Below are 8,807 nucleotides of genomic sequence, written 5' to 3'. Positions count from 1 at the left end.
GCACCTGGGTGGCTCAGTCAGTTAAGCCTCTGACTTTGGCTCAGGTCATGATCTTGTACTCTGAGTTCGAGCCCCACGTCGGGTTCTGTGCTGACAGCTCAGAGCCTGGAGCCTGCTTCGGATTCTGTGTCTCCTTCTCTCTCTGCCCCTCCGCCTCTCATGCTCTCTCTCTCTCTCTCTCTCTCTCTCTCTCTTTCTGTCAAAAATAAATAAACATTAAAAAATTTAAAAACAATAATAATAATAAATAAACATAAAAAATATTTAGTCACATGAGAAAAAATCCACAATATATCACAGAAAAAAATTAAGAGCTTTTATAAACACACACACATAAAGAGGAAAAGAAGCACAAAATGTTTGTGTTTTGGTGGCTACCACTGGATGGTTAAATGGTAGTTTTTCATTGTTTTTCAATATTTTCTAAATTTTCCACAATACCTATGTGTTCCATTAATAATCAGAATAAATGTTTTTAATAAAAACATAAATAAATATCACCTTTACACAATTAAGTGTTCATTCGGACTGTAGGTAGTGATCAAATGGTTTTCCATCTGAGGGGCACCCGGCTGGCTCAGTGGGTGGAGCATGCGACTCTTGATCTCAGGGTTGTAAGTTCAAGCCCCCTTTTGGCTGTAGAGATTACTTAAAAACTAAAAAAAAAAAAGTCTTAAAAGAAACGATTTTCCATTTGAAAGCAACAAGTAAAGCCACAACTTGCCACCACACTGTGCTGTGAAAATATGTAAACTTTATTAACCAAGCTACTAGATTTTCAAGATTCACTGCAGAATAAACAAGCTGAGGCAACATTACAAAGTTTGAAGTTGGAAAGTGACAACCTGAAGGTTTGAAACGTAGATATAAATATGATTTATTTCTTAAGTGATCAGCAAGACTTCCACAATGATTTTTACTCAAAGTTATTCTGTGTATCTCATTTTATTTTCTTGGTTTGTTTTCGTCTATTACATGGATTAGATTGTTTACAGCGTTTTGACAAAATGCATAGACTCTTAAAGCTAGTTTATATGCATCTTTATTTTTTTTTTATTTTTATTTTTTCAACGTTTATTTATTTTTGGGACAGAGAGAGACAGAGCATGAATGGGGGAGGGGCAGAGAGAGAGGGAGACACGGAATCTGAAGCAGGCTCCGGGCTCTGAGCTGTCAGTACAGAGTCCGACTCAGGGCTTGAACCCAAGAACCTCAAGATCGTGACTTGAGCTGAAGTCGGACATTTAACAGAGTGAGCCACCCAGGTGCCCTAGTTTATATGCATCTTTAAAGAGCTTTTTGTGGGAATGCAAGCTGGTGTAGCCGCTCTGGAAAACAGTATGGAGATTCCTCAAAAAACTAAAAATAGAACTACCCTACAACCCAGCAATTGCACTAGTGGGCATTTATCTCCGGGATATAGGTGTGCTGTTTCGAAGGGACACATGCATCCCCATGTTTATAGCAGCACTATCAACAATAGCCAAAGTATGGAAAGAGCCCAAATGTCCATCGATGGATGAATGGATAAAGAAGATGTGGTATACATATATACAATGCAGTATTACCTGGCAATCAAAAAGAATGAAATCTTGCCATTTGCAACTACGTGGATGGAACTGGAGGGTATTATGCTAAATGAAATTAGTCAGAGAAAGACAGAAATCATATGCCTTCACTCATAAGAGGACTTTAAGAGACAAAACAGATGAACATAAGGGAAGGGAAACAAAAATAATACAGAAACAGGGAGGGGGACACAACAGAAGAGACTCATAAATATGGAGAACAGGGGCGTCCGGGTGGCTCAGTCGTTGAGCGTCCAACTTAGCTCAGGTCATGATCTCACAGTCTGTGAGTTGGAGCCCTGCATCAGGCTCTGTGCTGACAGCTCGAAGCCTGGAGCCTGCTTCAGATTCTGTGTCTCCCTCTCTCTCTGCCCCTCCCCTGCTCATGCTCTGTCTCTGTCTCAAAAATAAATAAAAACACTAAGAAAAATTTTTTTAAATATGGAGAACAAACTGAGGGTTACGGGAGGGGCTGTGGAAGGGGGAATGGGCTAAATGGGTAAGGGGCACTAAGGAATATACTCCTGAAATCATTGTCACACTATATGCTAACTAATTTGGATGTAAATTTAAAAAAATAAAAAATAAAACAAGTTAATAAAAAATAAAATAAAATTAAAAAAAATTAAGAGCTTTTTGTGTTGTTTGTTTTTTTTATTCTAAAATGTTCATAGAGAAGATATAGAATGAAATAGTTTCTAGTGAGATGTTTATACTACCTTTCCCCTTGTTCCCCTTCCTGGTACCCAAAGTTGTTCAAAAATAATTCCCAAACTTGCTTACTGGGAATTCAAAATTAATGTTAGGGGCTAGGGCAAGATTGGTGGTCTTCTAGGAACTTGATATTTAAAACATTTTCTATAAACTATTCAATAGATATCTGATTTCTGAATTAAGGTCCCCTTCATCTCCCCACCTCCTGATCATGATCTCAATCCACATATAAAACACATACGTACACACATACACACACACACACACGCACCAGTCCCTATTCCAAATCATCCTGCACTTTGGTGCCTACAAACATTTATCAAACACACTCCATGTGCTGAGCACTAGTGTAGGCCTTGGAACTATAAAGATGAATAAGACACAGTCCCTTGCTCTCAGTGTCATCTGGAAGGTAATATTTCATTTCTTCCTGCAGTCAATGAAATAGAGTCAAAACTCTTCAGAGTGGGACGTTGTGCTGGACTTCAGCTTGTCTTTCCAACCTGAAATCCTACTATGCCTCCTTGCCTCTTCTCCCAGGAACCTTAGGCTCTAACCATGGGGATTATTTGTCATTTGCCAAATATCCTGGCGGCTCCTTCCAACTGTAATGTCTTTCTTTGACCAAAAAACCATATATCGTAAGCCCAACTAAAATCTCACCTCTCTCCCAACATCACTCCATATGCTCCAATAAGAATTACCTTCAGGGCACCTGGGTGGCTCAGTTGGTTAAGACTCCGACTTCAGACTTCAGACTTGAGCTCAGGTCATGATCTCATGGTTCGAGAGTTCGAGTCCTGCATTGGGCTCTCTGCTATCAGCACAGAGCCCGCTTTGAATCCTGTCTCCTTGTCTCTCTCTGCCCCTCCTCCACTCTCTCTCTCTCTCGCTCTCTCAAAAATAAATAAACAAAAAAAAAAAAAAAGAAAAAAAGAATTACCCTCTTTTGGGGCACCTGGCTGGCTCAGTAAGTAGAGCATGCAACTCTTGATCTCGGAGTTGTGAGTTTGAGTTCTACATTGAGTGCAAAGATTACTTAAAAATAAAAGTAAAATAAAATAAAATAACATAACCCTTTTTTGGTTTCTTCCCCTTCCCATTAGCTTCCTAGTAAAGCTTTTCTTACCATCTGCCTTGCATCCACCTCTACCAACAAATCATACACTCCTGCAGGACTCATTGGTCTTGTCTTTGAGTTCCTTGTTGTGTCTCATAGCACAATATCCCATACAAAATAAGCAACTGATGTATGGTGAACTCAACTTTATTCATTACAGATATAAAAGGTAACATTAAGAATAAAATTTTGGTAGAATGCCTTCTAAAATGTAGAAGAAAAAAGAGAAACATCACCATTTACAATCAACATCATACTAATTGATTCATGCAAGAATTAATGAAGGCTAAAACAATTGGATACAATTCTGATGAGCAATAAGATATTTACATAGTTGTAAAGTATTCCGCATAGATGAAGTATTAGTTACCATTGGAAAAACGGTAACTGACCAATGGCAAAACTTGGCAGACATTACCTTAAGCAAATTACCAAAATTAGCATCATTAGGAGCATCTGGCTGGCTCAGTCTGTCGAACACGTGACTCTAGATATCACGGTCATGAGTTCAAGCCCCACTTTGGGGGTAGAGTTTACCTAAAACAATTATATCATCATTAATGGGACAAACTGACTTCATGTCCTTCCTGATGTGATGAACTGAGAAGGATGCAACATTACTTACCTTGTATGCCTACCCAAAATTCATACCGTGACTCCAGCCATGAGGAAAGATCAGACAAACTCAAACTCAGGAACTTTCTACAAGCCCACACGTCTGTACTCTTCAGAAATGTAAATATCGTGAAAAACTAAGAAAGGTTCAGCCACAGTTTATTTTTTAAGGAATAGATAATCCTGATTGATCTCGGTGTGGTGGGGGAGATTGTCATAATAAACATTGTTGGGGTAACTACCAAAATTTGAATATGGACTGTAAATTAGCAAAATTTCAATGTGGGCTATAAATCAAATTGTCCTACACTTTGAAATTCTACTTTTAGGAATTCATTCCTTAAAATCACTTAAATGTGCACAAAGACTTACTAGAATCTTTATTGCAGCATTGTTTGTAATGAACATTATTGGGGAAATGAGCAAAATGTGAATATGGACAATGGTACATTTTTCAACTTTATAATGTAACTCTATAGAAGAGAATATCCTTAGGGTGCCTGACTGGCTCAGTCAGTAGAGCATGCAACTCTTCATCTCAGGTTTGTAAGTTTGAGCCCCATGCTGGGTGTAGAGATTACTTAAAAATAAAATCTTTTAAAAGTAGAGAATATCTTTCTTCTTCTTTTTTTTTTATGTCCATTCATTTTTGAGAGGGAAAAGGGGACAGGGGATGTGAAGCAGGCACTGAGCTGAGAGCAGTGAGCCTGGTATGGGGCTTGAACTCATGAACTACAAGATCTTGAGCTGACCAAAGTCGGACCCTCAACCAACTGAGCCACCCAGATACCCTGAGAATTTTCTTGTTCTTAGAACATGCATTCTAAATATTTTCAGATAAAGGGCCATGATGTTTGCGGGGCACCTGGGTGGCTCAGTTGGTTAAGCGTCCGCCTTCAGCTCAGGTCATGATTTCGCAGTTTGTGAGTTCAAGCTCCACATCAGGCTCAGTGCTGACAGCTCGGAGCCTGGAGCCTGCTTCAGATTCTGTGTCTCCCTCTCTTTCTGCCCCTCTCCTGCTCATGCTCTGTCTCTCTGTCTCTCAAAAATAAAATAAAAAAAAAACCTTTAAAAAAAGGGGAGCCATGATGTTTGCAACTAACAGAGGAATTAATCAATGCCCCCCCCCCCATAAAAATGTGTGTGGGGTGGGAGAAGAGAGAGAGAAACATAAAGCAGATGTGGCAAAATGGTGGGATTGGTGAATCTGAAGTAAAAGGTACATGGCAATTCTTTGTTTATTCTTGCAACGTTTTACGTAAGTTTGAAATCCTTTTGAAATAAGAATAAAAGTTTGGGAACTATTTGATTTACTTCAAAAGATGAGATCCTACTTTCTGGGACTGGTTTTCACAGACATTTATTTGTAGCCGACTTACAGTTAATTCCAGGAGAATCCATCACAAACCCACAAAGAAATTCCATCATAGCTAAAACACATCCCTTCCCTCAGCCTTTATGGACCTATCATTTCTCTGTCACGGTGGTCTTGATGTCCTGGGTACCATCACCACCAATGCACTTATCAAATTTATTTTCATTATATTCCATGTTGTGTTCATCTGTGTTTCCCCAGCCTGGTCTCTGCTGAGTAGAGCACTAAAAGAAAATATATGTCTGAATGAAGAGCACATACATGTGTATGCAAACACACACACACACACACACACACACACACACACACACACACAGGGTGAGCATTGAGTGAAGGTATACATGAAACAAGACTGACCATGAATTAATAGTGGTTGAAGCAGGGGAACCTGGGTAGCTCAGTTAGTTAAGCAACTGTCTCTTGATTTCCACTCAGGTCATGATCTCATGGTTCGTGAGTTCAAGTCCCATGTCGGGCTCTGTGCTGACAGTGTGGAGCCTGCTTAGGATTCTCTCTCTCCCTCACTGTCTGCCCCTCTTCTGCTTGTGTTTTGCCTCTCTCTCTCTCAAAATAAATAAATAACCATGAAAAAAAAGATGGTTGAAGCAATGAAATATCAATCTTATTTTAATGTTGTTTAGGTTTTGCCTTTTCATTTTGAAAAACAAAGAAATAAGTCAAAAACTGCTGTAACCAAAAGCTGCCAGAGTTCCTCTTCACTTGGCCCGTGTTACATCCCAACAAGCACCATGATTGTGTTTGAGAAGACAGAGCTCAGGTAACATGAAATAAAGACTTATACCAGGCAATTAGTTGGACTTTAGAGATGTGTCTTTCAAACCTGAAAACGACTAGATTCTTCTTTGTGCTACTAGAGAATTTGGAGGAAATCAATTCCTTAACATTGTTCACAATTTTATTGCTGAGGATTTGAAACCTAGACATTAAGAGAAGGTGTGACCTAATGACAAATTGTAACAAAAGACCAATCACACAAAGAAAATGAAGAAATGCATGGGCCTGTAGTATGTATGTAAGGGAGTAGAGAGCAGATTAAATATTTCCTTATTAAGTTTAAAAAAACTTTTTTAATGTTTATTTATGTTTGAGAGAGAGAGAGAGGGAGAGAGACAGAACACGAGGTGGGGAGGGGCAGAGAGAGAGACACACACACACAGCATCCAAAACAGGCTCCAGGCTCTGAGCTGTCAGCACAGAGCCCAACACAGGACTCAAACTTGTGAACTGCAAGATCATGACCTGAGACAAAGTTGGATGCTTAACCAATTGAGCTACCCAGGCACCCCCCCAAAATTTTTTAAAGCAACCAACGAATATTTACTAGATTCCTCCTATGTGTAAAACATGGAAGCTGTGGGGAAAACGAGGTCCTTAAGTGGAATAGCTTCCTACCTGGTTGAAATTACAATAAATGCACACATAAATACAAAATAACTTCACCATGTACAAGTGAATAGTAAATAAGGAAGAGAGAGATCACTGTGGAAGTTGATTCTTGGATTGACCCTTAAAGAAAAGACGAGGTTCTGTAAAACCGTGGCTAGCAGGAAGGGGGAGGGAATCCCACACAAGAGCTGCATGGTGTTTAGGATCTAAATCACACACTGGATAGACTGGTGAGAGCAGTGAGCACAAGGACTGATCAAATCCAATTTTTATTCGTTGTATAAAGAATTTATGTAATATAGTCTAACAGCCAAATCATGGAAAGAGCCTAAATGTCCATCAACTGATGAATGGGTAAAGAAGATATACAATGGAATACACATATGTGTGTGTGTGTGTGTGTGTGTGTGTGTGTATATGTATATATATACACAATGGAATTTACATATACAACAGAATACTACTTGACAATGAGAAAGAATGAAATCCTGCCATTTACAGCAACATGGATGGAACTGGAGGGTATTTGCTGAGTGAAATAAATCAGGCAGAGAAAGACAGATATCATATGTTTTCACTCTTATGTGGAACTTGAAAAGCTTAACAGAAGACCATGGGGGAAGGGAAGGGGAAAATAAATAGTTACAGAGAGGGAGGAAGGCAAACCACAAGAGACTTTTAAATACAGAGAACAGGGGCGCCTGGGTGGCTCAGTCGGTTGGGCGTCTGACTTCAGCTCAGGTCATGATCTCACAGTCTGTGAGTTCAAGCCTTGCATCAGGCTCTGGGCTGACAGCTCAGAGTTTGGAGCCTGCTCCAGATTCTGTGTCTCCCTCTCTCTCTGCCCCTCCCCTGCTCATGTTCTGTCTCTCTCTGTCTCAAAAATAAATAAAAACATTTAAAAAAATGTAAATATAGAGAACAAACTGAGGGTTGATGGGGCGAGGGAGAAGGGAAAATGGGTGATGGGCACTGAAGAGGGCTCATTGTTAGGATGAGCACTGGGTGTTATACGTAAGTGATGAATCACGGGAATCTACCCCCCGAACCAAAAGCACACTGTATACACTATATGTTAGCCAACTTGACAATAAATTATATTAAAAAAAAAAGAATTTATGTGATACAGTGTAGGAGAATGTCTAACAAAATGGAGAGTGTCATGAATCAATGTGACCATAATGATAAAAGACATATATATATATATATATATATATATATATATGAAACTAAGTGTAGTTTCTCAATATACTGCATATATACTACAAGATATAATGCTAGTTGGAAAGAGTTCCCGAAAATAAATCAGCAGAGTCATCAGTATCATGCTTGCTTGAGACTTTTGCTAAGTCAATTTAGGGGATCCAATCCTTCCAATTTTCCTGTTTAATTATTTTAGGTTTATACTATCCCTGGACAATCTGTCTCTCTCCCAATACAGATATTTCTTTCCATATAGTCACTTTTTCCCCCACCAAACAATCTGTTATACTTCTCTTGGTTTAGTTAGTGAACTGGTGAAATGTGCTTAATTGTATGCCCCTGGTAATATGTCATCATTGGAGTTATTTGGCTCCTTTTTGGGGGCTTCATGAAAAATAAGTAGGGAATAATTAATACCAGTGCCATGTCAACCCTGTGACATTCGATATACACGGGTTATCCTAACATGTAGCAACACAAATGTTGCACTAGTATGGGATTCTAAGCCACAGTCCGGTTCGTTTAATCAAGGAGGTAAGCCACTTCTTAGAAGTTCATGTTTTGCAAAGAAAGAGCCATAATACATTTTTATGATAGCTTGGTAAATCTCTTAAAGAAAAGGGAGAGGTTTATGATAGAAGTGGTGATAAAGCTTTAATTACATGTGTGTGGTTAACTCTGTTTCAGCGATTCGAGTTAACTTGTACCTATATTTATGGGCTTGATTGCATAATATATGAAGTTTGCAGGAAGTACCCGGAAGATAAGGTTACATGGACAAGTTATTTAAGTTTGAGAGCAAACC

This window comes from Felis catus, chromosome A1, assembly GCF_018350175.1.
Source record: "Felis catus isolate Fca126 chromosome A1, F.catus_Fca126_mat1.0, whole genome shotgun sequence".
Taxonomy (NCBI): Eukaryota; Metazoa; Chordata; class Mammalia; order Carnivora; family Felidae; genus Felis; species Felis catus.
This window is presented reverse-complemented; position numbering follows the sequence as displayed.